Source organism: Leptodactylus fuscus, chromosome 2 (assembly GCF_031893055.1).
Source record: "Leptodactylus fuscus isolate aLepFus1 chromosome 2, aLepFus1.hap2, whole genome shotgun sequence".
NCBI lineage: Eukaryota > Metazoa > Chordata > Amphibia > Anura > Leptodactylidae > Leptodactylus > Leptodactylus fuscus.
The window spans coordinates 218,691,387-218,711,968 of record NC_134266.1 but is presented as its reverse complement, the minus strand read 5'-3'; positions in this window follow the sequence as shown (position 1 = coordinate 218,711,968).

Below are 20,582 nucleotides of genomic sequence, written 5' to 3'. Positions count from 1 at the left end.
ATACGTCCTTCCTCCGGAAAATATCTTGAATCAACAGGGACGCAAGAGATCGGGAGACAACAGCAATTTATTGTAATCCACAAAGTTAGTAGCCGGCGGCGGTCACATCAACCGTAATAACAATAAGTCCACAGAAGTCACAATCCAATGATAACTTTGGTTCCTTGGTCCTGTAACTAAGTCCTGGCTCTCTGCAGAGCTGTGCACAGGCTGGCTAACACATACTAACTCCAGCTACAACTATATACTAAGACTGTTACACCTATATCTGTGGGTGGGAAGGGCTGAGTCACAGATCCTTCCCCCCTCACCTATACCAAGGAGAGCAGACTCCCTGTCTACTATGGACAATGCACCATCCAACATCTTCTTGGAGACACTGATCAGATTATCTCCACCCATTGTCCTCACTGGTCCTCACTAGTTAGAGGTATTTGCATACAATGTGCTAACACACTAGACCCTAATCAGCCAACTACACATTGATGTATATAACAGGTTAGAGAATACATTCCACATGAAATATATATTACACATGGCCTATAGTATGGACTCTAACCATCCCGTGACACACGACAACTATTATTAAGGAGAACGCTGTTTCATTGGATACACGTTGGCTAATTCTGAAGATTCCAATTGGTTTGAAAAAGAATTTAATGTGAAATTCTCATAATATATATAGTGGGACATATTTACCATTGAACATTCACCATAAAAACTTACGGACATGCTTTAAACATAATTTATTAACACTTTCCTGACAAGGGAGTTCGGGTTGCCAGGAAAGGGTAATACGTAATATGCAACATTTTCATGGGACTGAGCTGAAAGTGGGCCATGTGATAAATCAAAATAACATGACATGCCGGTAACCTGTGATGCCAAAGCATCTTTCATAGAGCGCCACTGTCATTTTTATACCATTGATCTGTAGGGGTTCCCGGTGTTGGACTTCTGCAAATTTTTGATTGAAAGGATAGATTGGAATTCTTATGAACCTGTAAAATCCCTTTAAGGATAAGTGGGCACAAGTCAGGTCCACTGCAGTATGTCCACCACAGATATCCTGCAAGGGACCAACCCGCAGCAAAGTCTAGCTGGTTTTTGCTGTAGCTTTTAGCAATGATACCTGTGCGCCTGGCCACGGGTGAAAGCACAGAAATAATTGACATGTTTCTGTAGTGTGTGAATGGGATTTATTCAGTGGCGTAACTACCACCATAGCAGCAAAGGCAGCTTCCACAGGGCCCGGGACATTAGGGGCCCAGTGACAGCCGCTACCGCTGCTGAGTTATAGTGGGCCCTATTTACTTATCGATCCTGGTAGGTCGAGGTCTTCGGTGTCGGGGGGGGGGGGGGGGGGGCATGCCAAAAGTTTGCCACAGGGCCCCGCCATTCCTAGTTACGCCACTGGATTTATTGAAGTCCCTCCCTCTACACTACTATTGTACTTGGCAACAAGTTAGCTGCTGGCGATTTTGCAGTGTCTAACCCGCTATGGGTATGTCAATGTGCCTAAGGAAGTTTGACGTACAACCCCACTGGTTATTGAGAATAAGGGGTCCCAAGCCAGACATGTGCCATGTGTACAGCTACGCTCTACAAAAATAAGTAGGAACATCAGATAGATGTGAGAGCTGCAGCTTGTCTCATTCATTTGTATGCAAACCCAACTCTCTTACTGAGCACATAGCAGGCCCTTATTCTCTGTATCAGTGGGGGTTCCTGTAATTCATCCCTATCCTGCACACTTTTAAGACCTAAATTAGTCACTAATTGAACAGCTTTTATTTCTTTACACATATCTTTAAAGCGTTTGGAGCTCAGTCGAAAATACTGAAGAGCTCCAAATCCTTTGCATAGATATAGAATTAAAGTTAACTGTCAGATAGATTTGGGACAGGGGCCACACGGAGGCTCAGTGGTTAGCACTGCAGCCTTGCAGCGCTGGAGTCCTGGTGTTCAAATCCCACCAAGGGCAAAAAACCATCTGCAAGGAGTTTGTGTGTAATCCCCGTGTTTGCATGGATTTCCATCCCATATTTCAAAGACATACTGATAGGAAGAAATGTACATTGTGAGCTAAGTGGCGCTCACAATCTACATACATAGATAGATTTGGGACAGAAAATAACCAGCAAGTGCTTATGGACTGGTGGCATAGTGTTTCAAATATATCCCCCGGTTGTTAAAAAAACAATAAAAACAAACATTCCCTGACAGATGAGTCTGGTGTACTTGTCTCGGCTGCTGTCAGACACCAATCCTCCTTCACAACCCCATACGCATGTTAGGCCAGTCCCAGTGAAAGCATCCCATTTGCTCTTATATGTATGGACACTGTAGGACTCCCCATTGGGACAGCCTGATTTTCCTATTACTTTGATAAGAATGGAAGGTTTTCTTTGTTCTTCAACAGAATTACTAATAGGATGCCAAGAAAAATGTCTGTCCCAGCATCACAACTACAGTATATCTCAAGTATCTCCAGTTCTGAGAACCTCTTGAAACATACAAACTTGTTTGTAAACGACACTTTATCTTTATAAACTTTTAAGTTACTTCTCTTTTTAATGCAATTGGCAGAAATACAATTCTGAATGTGAGCAGCCCAAAGCCAGGTCACAAGGTCCAGACAGCTGGTGTGGTTATCATCAGGTCTGAAGTGGTTACTCTGTGAAGCTGTCTATGTAATATGTTTTTAATACTTCCCTGTTCTCCATTACATTCTTGAAGTTCTCTCAAGTTGTAAAAAAGAATTTTAAAGAATTTTCTTCAGCTGTATGGGTGTTACTTATATATACAGTACAATACAAGCTGTGAAAACAGCAGTAAACCATAGTTCCTCTAGCCCCGAGATAAGCAGATGACGTTCACTGGTCACACTACAACTATAAATTGTAACATGACCAGGGAAACCAGATAAGATGGATGCTGATATCAAGTGCAATGCCACTTTCTGAGGTTTAGTTCTAAGTACTGCATATACACATACATAAATATATATATATATATATATATATATATATATATATATATATATATATATATATATACAGTATATACCTTTTGCCACATTGGAGGCTTCAAACATAAAGATATAACATTTTAATTTTTTGGGGAAGAATCAACAACAATTGGGACACAATTGTGAAGTGGAATGAAATTTATTGGATATTTTAAACTTTTTTAACAAATAAAAAATTGACTAGTGGGGCGTGCAAAATTATTCGGCCCCTTTACTTACAATGCAGAAAACTCACTCCGTTCAGTTCAGTGAGGATCTCTGAATGATCCAATGTTGTCCTAAATCAGTGATGATGATAAATACAATCTACCTGTGTGTAATCAAGTCTCCGTATAAATGCACCTGCCCTGTGATAGTCTCAGGGTTCTGGTTAAAGCGCAGAGAGGATCATGAAGACCAAGGAAGACACCAGGCAGGCCCGAGATACTGTTGTGGAGAAGTTTAAAGCCGGATTTGGATACAAAAAGATTTCCCAAGCTTTAAACATCCCAAGGAGCACTGTGTAAGCAATCATATTGTAACGGAAGGAGTATCAGACCACTGCATATAAGATAAGATAAGATAATCCTTTAATAGTCCCACCTTGGGGAAATTTCAGCGTGTTACAGCAGCATAGTAGTACAGATACAGGATAATACACAGTAATATGTTACAGACGTAGACACAGATAAGCTGAGAAGAGAAGATATACTAGGAGTCCATGGCAGCTAAGGAAAAACAGAAGAGAAAGAGGAAGACCTCATGGTCATCCTCATAATCATTAGTTCTCTGTGCGGAGAGCTCTTCGTTTGGTCTGATGTAGATTATACAGCCTGGTCGCGGTTGGAAGGAAGGACCTGCGATAGCGCTCCTTCTCACACTTGGGGTGAAGCAGACGGTCGCTTACAGTGCTGCCAAGTCCCATCAGGGTCCCATACATGGGGTGGGATTTGTTCTCCCGCATGGAGGTCACCACAGACAGTATCCTTCTGTCACCCACCACCTGTACTGGGTCCAAGGGGCTCCCCAGGACAGAGCTGGCCCTCCTGATCAGCCTGTCAAGTCTATTTCTGTCCCTGGTTGATATACTGCTTCCCCAGCAGGCCACACCGAAAAAGATGGCTGAGGCAACCACAGAGTTGAAGAAGGCCCTAAGAAGTGTCCCCCGGACTCCGAAGGCCCTCAGCCTCCTGAGCAGGTAGAGTCTGCTGTGGCCCTTTCTGTGCAGCGCCTCCAGGTGATCAGCCCAGTCTAGTTTATTATTGAGGAGCATGCCCAGGTACTTATAGGTCCTGACTATCTCAATACATGTTCCTTGGATCTCCACCGGGGTCGGAGCACCTCTCCGTTTGCTAAAGTCCACCACCATCTCCTTGGTCTTCCCAGCATTAATGCTGAGCTGGTTCTGCTGGCACCATTCAACAAAATCCTGGTTTAAGTCTCTGTATTCCCTATCATCGCCATCAGTGATAAGGCCGACTATAGCAGAGTCATCGGAGTACTTCTGTAAGTAACAGCTGGATGAGTTGTGCCTGAAGTCAGCAGTGTACAGTGTGAAGAGGAATGGGGCAAGAACTGTACCTTGTGGTGCCCCCGTACTACAGATCACAGTGTCAGACACACAGTCCTGGGCTCTCACATACTGAGGGCGGTTTGTCAGGTAGTCTAGGATCCAGTTGGACAGGTGATGGTCCACACCACCAAGGTTCAGCTTCTCCCTCAGTAGCCCTGGCTGAATGGTGTTGAACGCACTGGAGAAATCAAAGAACATTATTCTCACAGTGTTCCCGGGTTTCTCCAGGTGAGAGAGAGCTCTATGAAGAAGGTGGATGATGGCATCATCTACCCCAATGCCTGGCCGGTAGGCAAACTGGAGGGGGTCCAGAGCGGAGCTCACTAGGGGGCGTAGGTGTGTCAGGACCAGTCTCTCTAGGACCTTCATTAGGTGTGATGTCAGTGCTACAGGTCGGTAGTCATTGTAGCCCATCGGGTTGGGTTTCTTTGGGACTGGTACCACGCAAGATGTTTTCCACAGTTGAGGTACCACCCCCAGCTTCAGGCTCATATTGTACATGTGCGTTATAATACCACACAGCTGGTCACTGCACATTTTAAGAACTCTTGCGCTTATACCATCAGGTCCCCCCGCTTTGTTCGCTCTAATGTTCTTCATTTCCTCATTTCCTTACACACCTGAGACTCCTGCAGGATCAGATAGTCAGATTGCAGTTGACCGCAGGTCGGTGGGGGTTGGGTCTTGGTGTGTGAGGGGAGGGCGGTTGGCTGACATGCTGGTGGAGGGAGCATTTGCTTGGAGTCGAATCTATTGAAGAATAGATTAAGCTCGTTAAGCCACTTCCTGTCCCCTACTGTTCGGTGCCCTGTCTTTTCCTTGTGTCCTGAAATTGCCTTAAGGCTGTCCCAAGACAATATGTACCAAGACCCGGCCATCCCTCTGAACTTTCATCTCAAACAAGGAGAAGACAGATCAGAGATGCAGCCAAGAGGCCCATGATCACTCTGGATGAACTGCAGAGCTCTACAGCTGAGGTAGGAGAGTCTGTTCATAGGACAACAATCAGTCCTACACTGCACAAATCAGGCCTTTATGGAAGAGTGGCAAGAAGAAAGCCATTTCTCAAAGATATCCATAAAAAATCTTGTTTAAAGTTTGCCACAAGCCACCTGGGAGACACCAAACATGTGGATGAAGGTGCTCTGGTCAGATGAAACCAAAATCCAACTTTTTGAACACAATGCAAAACAATATGTTTGGCGTAAAAGCAACACAGCTCATCACCCTGAACACACCATCCCCACTGTCAAACATGGTGGTGGCAGCATCATGGTTTGGGGCTGCTTTTCTTCAGCAGGGACAGGGACTATGGTTAAAATTGATGGGAAGATGGAGCCAAATACAGGACCATTCTGGAAGAAAACCTGTTGGAGTCTGTAAAAGACCTGAGACTGGGACGGAGATTTATCTTCCAACAAGACAATGATCCAAAACATAAAGCAAAATCTAGAATGGAATGGTTCACAAATAAATGTATCCAGGTGTTAGAATGGCCAAGTCAAGGTCCAGACCTGAATCCAATTGACAATCTGTGGAAAGAGCTGAAAACTGCTGCTCACAAACGCTCTCCATCCAACCTCAGTGAGCCCCAGCTGTTTTGCAAGGAAGAATGCAATAATATTGTAATAATGTATAACAATAAAAAAGTCACACATTCATATTATACAGTAGTTTTTTAACAGCTATATAAAGTTTTTACAGAGATGAATGATTAGGCTGCCATATACATTAAACTGGTCAATGAAACAGCTATTCCTTCTGACTCTATACTCTATACATGCCCTCTCAGCTTGACCAAGTGTGCATGTGTTCTCCATATCGAGAGGGGAATAAGCTGATGCCACACACCACTGGCTGTGTCTTATCTCCATTGGAAATTAAATGATTATTCATTGTTGACATCCAACCACTCAACCTTCTTCTCCAATATCTGCCATCAAAGGATAGTCAGAAAGACTCAGCCACGTGTGATGTTTGGCAGGCCCCGCTGAAATAATCTAGTTCAGTGATAGATGGTCAACTTAGAGGGGTTATCTTATTTAAAATTGATGTCCTATCCATAAGATAGATAATAATAGTATGGCAGACTCCTTATGGTGGTGGTGCTTGTGATAGGGTTCTGCAGCTCACTAAGTAATGTCAAGCAAATCACAGCAAACACATGTATATTCTGTATTCTGTTATTGAAGCATAGATAGCTGAGTGTTGGGTTCAGTATAACACATTGATGTCATGTTGCTATATATAGTACAGTAACCTAAAGAAATGCTCTGAGTAAATAAGCTGCAGATCAATAACAGTCATATTTCGGTCTAAGACCTTCTTCTGGCTTGATCTGTTTTGAGAAACCATAAGGACAATGTAAGAAATTGATTACGTTGTATATACCGCCAAGCATATAATGTGAAACAACTGACTATGCAGATAACACAATAGAATAAATTGCCTACAGGGTGCTTAGCTCGTAGGGGAGAGAAGAAAGGGAAGCGGGATGGAACTGTGAGAAAATTTAGTATCTATAAGATAGGGCATCAGTTTTAGATATTGGGGTTCAGCCATCGGTAATCCTGCAATTCAGCTGTTTCCATCCCCCATGAGTTTGGGAGTCGCAGTATTCACTTGCTGTATTTTTAATATTGGTATTTGTGACGCAGAATGTTAATTTTACCTGCAGAATACTCATTTCTCATTTATGGGAAATTTCTCCCATAAATTTATATGGGGGAGGCAAAAATACAAAATACATTCTGCTGTGTTTTTTTCTGCAATATCTTTTTGCAGCAATTCACTATGTATGGCCTTGCCCTCGTCCTCTCGCAGCCACTCTCCATTGATTAGTATAGAAAAATGTTGTTCAGCTAACATACTATGCTACAACTGTGGGCCACTTTATTTTCACACTGGCTGATCTTTTAGCGTAAATGTCGCGATTCTGGCTAATCCCAACCGCACATTGCAGAAAAATATCCGCAGCAGAAATGCTGTGATTTTGTTGCGCTTATGTAGGTTGCAGAAATGTCAATTATACCTATGGAAATGCTGGTGTGTTCTGAATAAGTGTAATAGAGGTAGGAAGTCCTGAAAGGGAAACTCTGCAGACTTTCTGTGAAAAGCGCTGTGGAAAAAACGTTTTTTTTTGGCTGCAGCTTTCTACATGGGACCTTAGACGTACGTGGTTTTCTGAGATTAGAGAAAAAAAGCCTTTTCCACGAATAGTGACAGTCTTGTTCGTGGGTTGCTTCTGATATTGTAGTTCGGCCCCATTCACATCACAGTTAGCGAACCTCATTACCAAGCACATCCTATGGATAAGAACTTCACTTTCCCTGGAAAAATTGCTGACCCTTGGACAACCTCTCTGTGGTCAATTTACACCGACAAATTTATTGTAATGATTTCCTTGTTTCATAATGATAGCTACTTAGTGTGAATGCAGGAAAAGACCAGCTTTGGTTTATAGCTTACAGGAATGCAATGAGGCTTTCTGATGTAAACAGTGCAATGGCGATGTGACTCACACCAGAGGGCGAAGAACAGATAGAAAAGGAAAACAACTTACCTGTTTAAATACAAGTATAAAGGATTTATAAAAATCCTGATCACACACTGCAGTGATATTTGCTGTGTATCTCTTACATATGCAGATGGATGACATGCCTACCATTTACATTCACTATATTAAATACATCCATTTCAGACCTGCATGCAGGGGTGTAACTACCATGGTAGCAGTGGTAGCAGCTGCCACCGGGCCCGGGACATTAGGGGCCCGGTGACAGCCGCTACCGCTGAGTTTTTTTTTTTTTTTTTAATAGGCTGTTACTGGCTGGGCTGGTAACGGGCCCTATATACTTACCGATCCTGACAGGGGCTGGGATCGGTAAGTGACGGCGCGGGCCCCACAGCACTATCATTATACTCGGGGGTCTTTTCGGACCCCCGAGTATAATGATAGGTGGCCCGAGAGAGGTAAGATAACATAAAAAACTGTGTTACTTACCTCTCCAGGCTCCGGGCAGACTTCGGCCTACTTGCGTGACATCATATGACCCACGACGTAGGGCCCCGGTCACGTGACGTCCCGGAAGATGGCTGACAGTGACGGAGAATGCAGGGGAGTCGGGATATAGGTAAGTAACAGTAGTTTGTTATGTTTGTATCCCTCTGGCTCTCCGATTATTATATAATTGTTCATGTGTGTCCACAATGGGACATAATACTGTGTACTGGGGCCAGTATGGGGACATAATACTGTGCACTAGGGCCAGTAAGGGGACATAATACTGTGTATTGGGGCCAGTATTGGGACGTAATACTGTGCACTTGGGCCACTATGGGGACATAATACTGTGTACTGGGGCCACTATGGAACATAATACTGTGTACTGGGGCCACTATGGGACATAATACTGTGTGCAGGGGCCAATATGGGATATTATAGTGTGCGCAGAAATGCGGGGGGAGGGGGGGCGGCGGTAGGTATCAGTTACTTGAGGTCTTCAGCGTCAGTCGGGGGGGGGGGGGCATGTCAAAAGTTCCGGGCAAGAGCCTCTGATTATCTGATTACTCTACTGCTGCACGCTCTGTTACCTCGTGACCTCCTGTGTACTGACTCAGCTTGTTTGACTACATCCTGACTATCCCAGGATTCTGTGTGACCCCCTGTGTACCGACTCGGCCTGTATGATTTCCCTGCGGTGCTTCCACCATACCCTGGTGATGATCCGTGCACTCAACTCTGCTGACCAGCTTCTCCTGTTTCTTCACCCACTTAGGTGAGTTTTTTTGGGGTGGTTTTCTGGTTCCACTGCAACTTGGGGTATGCTGTGACACTCTCTGGGAACCTGCGGTTCTGGATCCCAGAATTTACCAGCCAAACTCCATCATCAGGAGCTCTGGCGAAGACCTCCGGGGCCTGGTTCTGCTCCGGTTTGGAGAATGTTGGATGCTCAGTGCTGTTTTGCCTCAGTGTGCAGGGGACTCTGGTTGCCCGGGAATAACTGTCCACTGTATATTGCACTAGGTTCCTAACAGACAGCTCCTGCCTCACCACTGTTCCCCTACATGCTCCAGCATCAGGAGCTGTAAGTGTGATGTGATGACATTATTCACATCACACCTGTAGCTCCCTCAAAACTCCAGGAAAAGAGTCTGCAGACGGTGCAACAGGGGAGTGAGGAGAGGTAAGTAGCAGTGTTTTTTTATGTTAAACTTTGACTGATGAAGAGGGACATTAAACTGTGGAGGAAGATGGAGGGAGGACAAACTGGGGGGAAGCAGATGAAGAAGGACATTGAAGTGGAGGTAGATGGAGGGAGCATTAAACTGTGGGGGCAGAGGAAGAAAGACATTCAACTGGGGGAAGATGGGGAAGGACATTAAACAGGGGGCAACTGGAGGGGAACATTAATGTTCAAGTAATAGGAGCAGGGCAGCAGCTTGCTCACTGCATAGTGATGGTTCTGGGGAACTTCAGCAACACTCTTATTATTTGAACAGCCGATCTGTACAGGGTCCAGGTGTTAGTCCCAGACAGATCACATATGGATGACCTATCCATAGGTCATCAGTATGAAGAATCATTTTGGGGCCAGGACCTTCAAGTGGTGTAAGCAGATTCATTTTAAAGGAAACGCTTTCCCTTTGGAAACAAGGATTGTAATAATGGAAATGCCTAGAAGATCTTCACCAACTATTTTTCAAACAACAGGTTGTTATTTAGTGGTTTGACAAATAAATGCATGAAAAGGGGCCTTAAAGGGGTTGTACAACTATTGACACTTATCTTCTGTCCTGTGGATAAGTGTCAGATCATGGAGGTCTGGGAACCCTACCAATTTTGGCAATGGGGGTCCTGAATGGAGAGACAAACATGTTCATTATGTTCCTTTTATGTTTATAGGACTGTACCATGGCAGCTTACTCTTTCTACATTAAAACAAATCTGTAGTGTGAAACATCATGAGATAGTTATCAACCCAAAGTCCTAAAATTAGATATATGTAATCTCATGTGACATTTAACCAATAACTGATCTCAGTGTGCAATAAGTTGTAGAAGAAGTAACGCCTTCCCCATTTACAAACTGATCTGGAGAAAATCTCTATTGTAAATACATTTTGTAAAGCTAGACTTTTTGGTCTACACTCACCGGCCACTTTATTAGGTACACCTGTCCAACTGCTCGTTAACACTTAATTTCTAATCAGCCAATCACATGGCGGCACCTCAGTGCATTTAGGCATGTAGACATGGTCAAGACAATCTCCTGCAGTTCAAACCGAGCATCAGTATGGGGAAGAAAGGTGATTTGAGTGCCTTTGAACGTGGCATGGTTGTTGGTGCCAGAAGGGCTGGTCTGAGTATTTCAGAAACTGCTGATCTACTGGGATTTTCACGCACAACCATCTCTAGGGTTTACAGAGAATGGTCCGAAAAAGAAAAAACATCCAGTGAGCGGCAGTTCTGTGGGCGGAAATGCGTTGTTGATGCCAGAGGTCAGAGGAGAATGGCCAGACTGGTTCGAGCTGATAGAAAGGCAACAGTGACTCAAATAGCCACCCGTTACGACTAAGGTAGCCAGAAGAGCATCTCTGAACGCACAGTACGTCCAACTTTGAGGCAGATGGGCTACAGCAGCAGAAGACCACACCGGGTGCCACTCCTTTCAGCTAAGAACAGGAAACTGAGGCTACAATTTGCACAAGCTCATCGAAATTGGACAATTGAAGATTGGAAAAACGTTGCCTGGTCTGATGAGTCTCGATTTCTGCTGCGACATTCGGATGGTAGGGTCAGAATTTGGCGTCAACAACATGAAAGCATGGATCCATCCTGCCTTGTATCAACGGTTCAGGCTGGTGGTGGTGGTGTCATGGTGTGGGGAATATTTTCTTGGCACTCTTTGGGCTCCTTGGTACCAATTGAGCATCGTTGCAACGCCAAAGCCTACCTGAGTATTGTTGCTGACCATGTCCATCCCTTTATGACCACAATGTACCCAACATCTGATGGCTACTTTCAGCAGGATAATGCACCATGTCATAAAGCTGGAATCATCTCAGACTGGTTTCTTGAACATGACAATGAGTTCACTGTACTCCAATGGCCTCCACAGTCACCAGATCTCAATCCAATAGAGCATCTTTGGGATGTGGTGGAACGGGAGATTCGCATCATGGATGTGCAGCCGACAAATCTGCGGCAACTGTGTGATGCCATCATGTCAATATGGACCAAAATCTCTGAGGAATGCTTCCAGCACCTTGTTGAATCTATGCCACGAAGAATTGAGGCAGTTCTGAAGGCAAAAGGGGGTCCAACCCATTACTAGCATGGTGTACCTAATAAAGTGGCCGGTGAGTGTATGTTAGTAGTATTGGCCAGTCCACAGGAATGAAATAAGAAAATACACTCCCAGCTGTCAGAGAAACAGAGTTGTCGCCAAGTGATCCTATCATTGGATACCCATTTTTTCTCAATAACACGTTGGAATAGCCTTAAGAAAGGCTATTCGTCTTCTACCTTTAGATGTCTTCTCCACGCTGCTGTTTGGTAGAAAACTGGGTTTTCTTCGGTATGCAAATGAGTTCTCTCGCAGCATTGGCGGTGGTCCCCAGCGCTCAAACAGCACTGGGGGCATTCCTAATGCTGCAAGAGAACTCTCCAGTGACGCCTTCATCTTCTTCGGGAACCTTCCTCTCTGCGCGTCTTCTTCCATACTGAGTTTTAAATTTTCTAGGCCTCGGGCCGAGACTGCTGTGGTCCGATCTTAGACTCCGCCTCCTCAAAGACGAGCCTCCGGCAGAACCAGTGTTGATTAGCCGAATACTGTACACTGGCCAATCAACGCTGGTCAATTCATTCCTATGAGAAAAAGTCCACTACCTCCTAACAGCAAGCTGCCAGCTCTCTGCCGACTAGCAAGGACAAGCCTGCTGCAGAACCAGCGTTGACTTGCCAAATGCTATATACTGTATAGCATTTGGCCAATCAACGCTGGTTCTGAATCGAATATTTACTGCGAATAGCTAGTAGTATTCGATCGAGTACAAATATTTCAAATACCGTAGTATTCGATCGAATACCTACTCGATCGAATACTACTTGCTCATCTCTATTACTTACCTCTCCGGGCAGGCTTCGGGCCTAGCTGTATGATGTCCATGACATCACATGACCAGGACCTGCGTCCCAGGTCATGTGATATCCCGGACGTCATTGAAGATGGCCGACACCACCGAGGACTGCAGCGGAGCTGGAGATAGGTAAGTGACAGTGTTTTTTATGTTGGTTCCCTCCCCCCGGTCTCCGATTATTATACTCTGGAGCCTGAAAAGACCCCAGAGTATAATAATTGTTCATGGCTGTTCACAATGGGGCATAATACTGTGTATAGGGACCACTATGGGGCGTAATATTAAGTGCAGGGGCCACTATGGGCCTTAATAGTGTGTGCAGGAGCCACTATTGGGGGTAATAGTGTGTGCAGGGGCCACTATGGGGCATAATACTGTTTGCAGGGGCATAATAGAGCACGCAGAAATGCGGGGGGGGAGGGGGGGTGTCAGTCACAGTTTTCGGCGTCAGTCGGGGGGGCCCCACCATTCCTAGTTACGCCACTTTGTACAGGAATGCATAGAGCGTCTTTTTTTGTGGGGCCTGGTGTATTTTGGGGAATGTCTATTGCTTTGATAACTTTGAATCAAATTTTTTATCAGAGGCACAGCAGTGAAAAAACGGCGGTTTGGCACTTTGGACTTTTTCTCCCACTACGGCGTTTACCATACGGGAAAAATATTTTTATAGATTTGCAGACTGGGCATTTTCAGACACATGGATACCTAATGTGTAAGTGTTTCACAGTATTTAAAGGGGTTGTCCCATCACAAGGATCCTATCTATACTGCTTGTTAATGTGAATGTAAGACTTTTTCTAAATACACTGCTTCAGCAAAACTGCTTTGTTTGTCCACTATCTTACTTTATTCAATTTTTTGTGGCCACAGCCCTGACCTAGCTGCTCCTGAGTCAAATGATGTATCTGCTGCTCTCAGGGGGGAGGGAGGAGGGGCTAAGTGCAGGGAGCGAGCCTGTGTATCTAGCTATTCCTGTGTCTACACCATGTGACCTAGGTCCTGCACTCAGATAGAGGAGCTGCTTTCATTTCTTCTGTTCTCCCAGTTATTAGGCTAGCTAATTCAGTTGTGTTCATTATGGCAGAGGCAGGCAGTCTCTGTATGTAACACAGAATGGAGTTGCTGCTGCCTGTACTTCATAGTCCAATGTGGGTGGGCGGAGCTACACATGAATTTGGGGGTGGAGCTAAACGGCAGGTTGCCTGTGAAACCCCGCCCACCAAATGATGCAAGAAACCAGGAAGAAAGAAGATTTTACAAGAGTGAAGACTGCTGAGTATGTGAGGTGGGAATACCCCTTTAAGTACTTTTATATGTGTTCTAGGGAAAGTGAGGTGATTTAAATTTTAATTTTTTAATTTTTTTTTATATTTTTTACTTTTTTTTCCCCATTTATTAGATCCCCTAGGGGTCTTATCACTAATACAATGCAAAAATCCAGCATAGGATAGCCTATAATAGAAAGTATACAATGACAGGCCTGAGAGCTTTCGCAAGGCCTCGGCTGTCATGCCAACGGAACGTAGGCCCCAGAGCTTGCCCCGGGAAAATAGCAACGCCGAAGCGCCGCTGGTAAAATGGCCGTGCGCTCAGATCGGCTCATCTCAGGAGTAGCCGAGCTGAGCGCACGGCCAGCACTGCTACATCTCCGGTGTGCTGCGGGCACCAGTTGCGGCCATTAGCGCTTGGTGTCTGCTATATAAAACAGCGGCTACGGTAGCTGCCCGGCTCCCGAGCAGCCGCCATCTTTAAACACCTGGCATCTGCCATGTTCAGGAAGGGGTTAATATTGGTCTGAAACTGGACAACACCATTGAAGACCTTTCTGTGGCGATCCCAGTCATATAAATGACAGTGCAGGATGTGAATATACCTTAAAGCCAGGGCCCCATCTGGCCAAACCATGGCGAAAAAAAAACCATGTCATTTTACAGTCACTGCAAGTGTAGCAAACCTCATTCACACCTTGTGGAACAATACACATAGTGGACACGCTGCAATTTCCAAAACAATCAAGGTTTTGGAAATCGTAGCATGTCAGTTATGCCTATGGAAACCTCTGCGGACTTTCTGTGTAAAGAGCTGAGGGAAAAAACAGATACAAGGAAACACAATACCATTATGCTGTGTAAAAAAAATCACTGAAGGGCAATTGCTACTGGACAAAACGTGTATCACTGTGTATATTGTACATCCAAAGTACTCTGCTCCACCATCAGGGGCGGGGAACTGCGGTTTTGACTGCAAATCTTTCTGCTTTATTATATCAAACAGCTTTACCACTACCTAGATAGCATGTTCCCCTAATGAGCGGGCCACCATAGGTACCCCAAAACGCGTAGAGGATTACTGTTATACTTACCTTAGGATCACTTTACATGTATCCAGCGTTTGCTAGTACCAGTGATCCCCTGATTTTATATTAGGCTTATACTTACCTGCTACACGTTGGTTAGAGACCCTAGCACTAATTATTGTCCCAGGGGAATTTCTACCAACATTTTGATATCGGTTATCTAACTTGCCAGTGCAGCATGTTTTAGCTGTGTTTATCCGTTTATTGGGATCTATTTACAGCATGCTCTTGGTGTGGACCCCATTGACACTTATTGTGGCCACAGTATATACTTAATACTTTAGACTAGTTACCGGTATCTCTCTGAATATAAAATAAATTGAGGTATACTGGATTGCCTTTTTCACACGGCATTTTGAAGAGGTGTTAGTTTTAGTCCACACCTTTATCATGAAGTATATACACTCACCGGCCACTTTATTAGGTACACCTGTCCAACTGCTCGTTAACACTTAATTTCTAATCAGCCAATCACATGGCGGCAACTCAGTGCATTTAGGCATGTAGACATGGTCAAGACAATCTCCTGCAGTTCAAACCGAGCATCAGTATGGGGAAGAATGGTGATTTGAGTGCCTTTGAACGTGGCATGGTTGTTGGTGCCAGAAGGGCTGGTCTGAGTATTTCAGAAACTGCTGATCTACTGGGATTTTCACGCACAACCATCTCTAGGGTTTACAGAGAATGGTCCGAAAAAGAAAAAACATCCAGTGAGCGGCAGTTCTGTGGGCGGAAATGCGTTGTTGATGCCAGAGGTCAGAGGAGAATGGCCAGACTGGTTCGAGCTGATAGAAAGGCAACAGTGACTCAAATAGCCACCCGTTACAACCAAGGTAGCCAGAAGAGCATCTCTGAACGCACAGTACGTCGAACTTTGAGGCAGATGGGCTACAGCAGCAGAAGACCACACCGGGTGCCACTTCTTTCAGCTAAGAACAGGAAACTGAGGCTACAATTTGCACAAGCTCATCGAAATTGGACAATTGAAGATTGGAAAAACGTTGCCTGGTCTGATGAGTCTCGATTTCTGCTGCGACATTCGGATGGTAGGGTCAGAATTTGGCGTCAACAACATGAAAGCATGGATCCATCCTGCCTTGTATCAATGGTTCAGGCTGGTGGTGGTGGTGTCATGGTGTGGGGAATATTTTCTTGGCACTCTTTGGGCCCCTTGGTACCAATTGAGCATCGTTGCAACGCCAAAGCCTACCTGAGTATTGTTGCTGACCATGTCCATCCCTTTATGACCACAATGTACCCAACATCTGATGGCTACTTTCAGCAGGATAATGCGCCATGTCATAAAGCTGGAATCATCTCAGACTGGTTTCTTGAACATGACAATGAGTTCACTGTACTCCAATGGCCTCCACAGTCACCAGATCTCAATCCAATAGAGCATCTTTGGGATGTGGTGGAACGGGAGATTCGCATCATGGATGTGCAGCCGACAAATCTGCGGCAACTGTGTGATGCCATCATGTCAATATGGACCAAAATCTCTGAGGAATGCTTCCAGCACCTTGTTGAATCTATGCCACGAAGAATTGAGGCAGTTCTGAAGGCAAAAGGGGGTCCAACCCGTTACTAGCATGGTGTACCTAATAAAGTGGCTGGTGAGTGTACATATACATTTATATCTTTGTCCTGTGTAAGGATTGGAGACTATTTCAGGGATCGTACTACATTGACCATCCCCCACACTGATCTCAGGTCTATTTTTAAATCCAGTATGTAATAAAAGTTACATTATGCTGTGTACAATCATAACTTTAGATGATTCAACAGAAGCTTTATTTAAAAAAAAAAAAAAAAAGCCATTTTTTGAAATATGCAAATGGAGCTTGCAATGGGAGGAACATCAGAACCTCCAATGGCTTCAGCTTGAGAATTCCAGGTGCCTGTGCTGTACCATAGCTGTAGGAAGCAGCTGTCAATCAATTGCACAATTTTTTAAAAATATATATATCCTATCCTACAAATCCTTCTAATATTATAAATGTGAATCCTACTAAATCCTACTAATCCTATCCTACTAATCCTATCCTACTAAATGTGAATCCTACTAAATCCTACTAATCCTATCCTACTAATATTATTATTCTACTATCCTACTAATCCTACTAATATGAAAGTTTGTGTGTTTGGATGTTTGTTCCTCAATCACAGCCAAACAGCTGAACGGATTTAGGTGAGATTTCACACATACCTACATAATCACCAGGAAGGAAACATAGGCTACATTTTAGGTCCCACACTCCACCGGAATCCCGTCCGCGACCGGCGAAAGTTCTTTCTGGCTCCGCTGCAGGACCTGAGATGATGTCATCGCAGGTCTTACAGCGGAGCTCTTATTGGTTGGCTGCAGTCTGAGGGCGGGCCACAGGGGAAGCTGAGCGGACCGATACGTTGGTGGCATAGCGTGCGTGGGCGGCACCAGTGCCCAAGTTCACGCCGTAGTGACGCCGCCATGCCACACCTGCCTGCAAACTAGCTGTCCGGAGGTACACACGCTGCAGGAAGGACCTACCATGCCGCCTGATGTTCCGGCCACACGTCACTTGACACCACCTCTTCGGTAAGTACAGCAGGCCGGGTGCTGTTCGCCCCGGGCCTGTCCTGCAAATGAAGCGCGGCCTACGCTTCCATGTCGCAGAGCCGAGACGCCCTGTATCAGGCTCCTTGTACGGGTTGTCGACTGCGGGCTTTGAGGGTGCGTACAGTTGGGGGGGGTTAAGGTGGGGAGAGGAAGGGGAGTTGGGGGTTCACGGGGGGAGGGGTTTGGATCAGGGGTTCAGCCTGCCGGTGCGCTGGAAGTGGACCCACTCCTGGTTTAGGCTTATAAGTACTGTTGCAAAATACTGACCACATACAGACCATGTGAAAGTAGCCATAGAGTGTGCCCATCCATATTTACTCCATATGTGGTAGCAAACACTATGGATACCACAAAATAACAGAGTGTAGGTGCCAGCTTCTAACCTCTGCCATCATGGTTCAGTATGGTTTCAGTGACATTTATTGAAAGTACTTCTTCAGTTTGCTATTTTAATAATTCCCCTTTTAAGAATGTTAACAAATCCTTCCTGCATTTCACTACAGTTTGTTATTATGAAAGCAATACTTAACTGAAATCTGCTTATCTCTCAGCGTACAGTCACTGACTGTACTGGAGCACAGCTAAGGCCCTTCAACAAGGATTGGCAATGGCCGGGCACAGAAGCTCCTAGGGGCATTGGTTCCTTATCACTGCCCACTCCTGTGTTTAGGGAGGATCTGTCACCAAGTAGAAAATGCTTTAGCCCTGATAAATTTGATGTTTCTCTTTTTAAAATGTGTCAACTTGTTTAAGTCCTTCCTGCCGCAGGCGATTTCAATTTTTTTACTATGACTCCCCGCCTTTCAAACTCCATAACTTTTCTATTTTTCCATTCACAGAACTGTATGAGGGCTTATAGTTTGCAGGACAAATTGTACTTCGTAATGGTACCATTTAATATTCTATATGATGTACAGGGAAGCTGGAAAAATAATTCTAAATGGGGGGATTAGAAACAACTGACCACCATCAGAGTGGAGTCTGATCACAGGCATTAGCGTCAGGTCTGCACTGTACATTACATTGGAAATCTGGGAGTGTCCACCATCTTCAAAGACTCAACATCCACCCTAATAGAACAAGCGAATTGCGGGAAGGGGTTAAAAGATATGGCCTCAGAAGGTCATAGCTCTGATTCTCCAAGTGGGTGGTAATCTTATGTCTTTCTCTGAGAAAATAAAAGGTTACTGCCCACAACTTTTTACCTATAATCTTCCAGGGGCCATTATCTTTTGAAAGGGCTGACCAATGTTAAAAAGAAAAACCCCATTGTTCATGGGGAAAAAACAAGAATCAAATGATGCCACATTATTTGGTATTTAGCATTTTCTATTTGGTGACAGGTCCTATTTATTGCAGCAGATCACCATGTTAATGGTATGAGTGAATCCTTCATCCCTATACAGTTTGTGTTTTTCAGCAGGACATTGTATTGTTTACAGATGGCAATTTGCTGACAATATTTTAGTATCTTTTATGTTGCGTTTTCTTGTTTGATCTTGTGCACATTTGTACAAACCAATTATCAGGAATGACCTCTCCAAGAAACAATAGAAGGGCTTTTATGTGCAGTTTGGGTAATAAAGTCCTAATATCGGGCATACCATATACGCCAGATAGTTCCCTGATAGTCGGACATTCTGACTTTGTCTCAGTGTAATAGTCAAATACTGTGGGGGAAATTTAACATTCATTGTACTTTATGTATTAGGCAAGAAAATGTCACAGTTCTTCTGCTATAGATAATACTATGACTTTACATGGGTGTATCTGCACTACTTTGTTTCCCAGAGAAGATGTATTCGGACCCTTCGCCATACACACTGTAACCATTTTCTTTGGTAACAGTAGTGTGTCATTTCTGTATACCGTGACACCAACATAGAGTAAACAGCTCCTAGTAAATAGAAAGAACTGCACAGAGCTCTATGGTTTCCAGGGCACGGTGCTGAGATCTTATAAACACATACCCTATCAGTACAGTAGGGATCCAGCTCACGCGGTGGGGGTTGGCAATGACACAGTTCACACAGGCAGTAGGTTTCAACTCCAAGGGTGCTTTTATTTAGTTGTTCAGCACAAAAAAACACTGTGCAAACAAAACAAAAAACCTAAGCCTGTCCAACTCTAATTAAACACCAGCATGTCCTACTATCCTACTGCAGGTCAAAAACACTTCACCAAACATAGCAGCAAACTGTAAAATCCTCCCCAGGGGTGCTTTCTCCTAGCCTGAAAACCTGTCAGCCCTCATTTTACTAGGCTTCCTTCCCCAGTAATGACTATCAGGAAACCTCAACTGAGAACACCTGGAACTTAGGGAAAATCCAAAATGGACTACGAGTGTGGACTGGAAGACTCCCACTGCCAACCTGTCCTCCAATCCAGAAAATCCAGGCCATGCCACTAAATAAAAAGACCTAGCAGAGTGTGTTCTACTAGTGCAACATGTCTCCTAGATTCCCGCTATCCTGTCTGGCTAAGGTAACAAGGTGAGATATACACGCCATCCACTTTACTACAATACACAGAACTCAGTTTTTACACTTCTCCATGACAAGTTCAAGGCTGATGAAAGGGAAAAGCATCTAGTAAACCTTTCTCCAGATTGTAGTTTTGTAAATACCATATTTACTTTACTGCTTTGTGTGGACGCCCTATTATACTTAGTGTGGCCTACCTGTCCCTCTACCCAAACACGGAGGAAAAATGTTAACTATAAAAAGGAATACTGCTGATCTATACAGAACACCTCCTAAATATCCAGACTATCATGGCTTGTGAGTGCTGGGTGTGTACACAAGAGCTAACAGCCTCTCCCTACTTCAGCCATGGTTAGGAACGCTCCAGAATCAATAGCCCTTCTCTCCTTCCTACAGAACCAAAGTATTTCACTGAGATTA